The sequence below is a fragment of the Monopterus albus genome, unplaced genomic scaffold (genome assembly GCF_001952655.1).
Source record: "Monopterus albus unplaced genomic scaffold, M_albus_1.0 scaffold127.1, whole genome shotgun sequence".
NCBI lineage: Eukaryota > Metazoa > Chordata > Actinopteri > Synbranchiformes > Synbranchidae > Monopterus > Monopterus albus.
The window spans coordinates 2,850,064-2,850,671 of NW_018128007.1; positions in this window are offsets into that span (position 1 = coordinate 2,850,064).

Consider the following 608-nt stretch of genomic DNA (forward strand, 5'->3'; position numbering starts at 1 on the left):
ACAGGCTGATGGAGCCGGAAGATGGGTGACCAGGAAAGGGTAACGCACACACATAGCTGTACGCCTATCCTTGTGAGGACACTCATTGTCATAATGCATTGACCAGCCCCTTACCCTAACCTTAATCATCAGAACCAAATGCCTTAACCCTAATCCTAAACCTAATTCTAACCTGAACCCTAAAACCACGTCTTAAGGGCCGGCCAACATGTCCTCATGTTCCAAACATATCCTCAATCTGTAGCAAAAATACTTTTTTGGTCCTCACTATGTCGCAAGTACAAGATATACGCGCGCACACACACGGAGGGTATGTCAGGATGCAGATCGGTGTCTCCTAAACGTCTGATTACTTTGCAGCCAGTTAGTTTGCACTGTTTGTTGCTCTGTCACAGCAGAGCTCAGCTGACTCACACATCAAAACATGTTTCACACGCTGAAACAACCTCCACGTACAGTCCACAGCATACAGCCCCCTTACTACCACAACAGTATACAGTGGAAAGTAAAAGATTAAAAAACGAATTCGGACAAAGTGAGCTGTCCTGACGGTGTTGTAGGAGCCGTGTGCTGAGCTCTGCTGTGCTCGGACCACCAGCAGGTGGAAG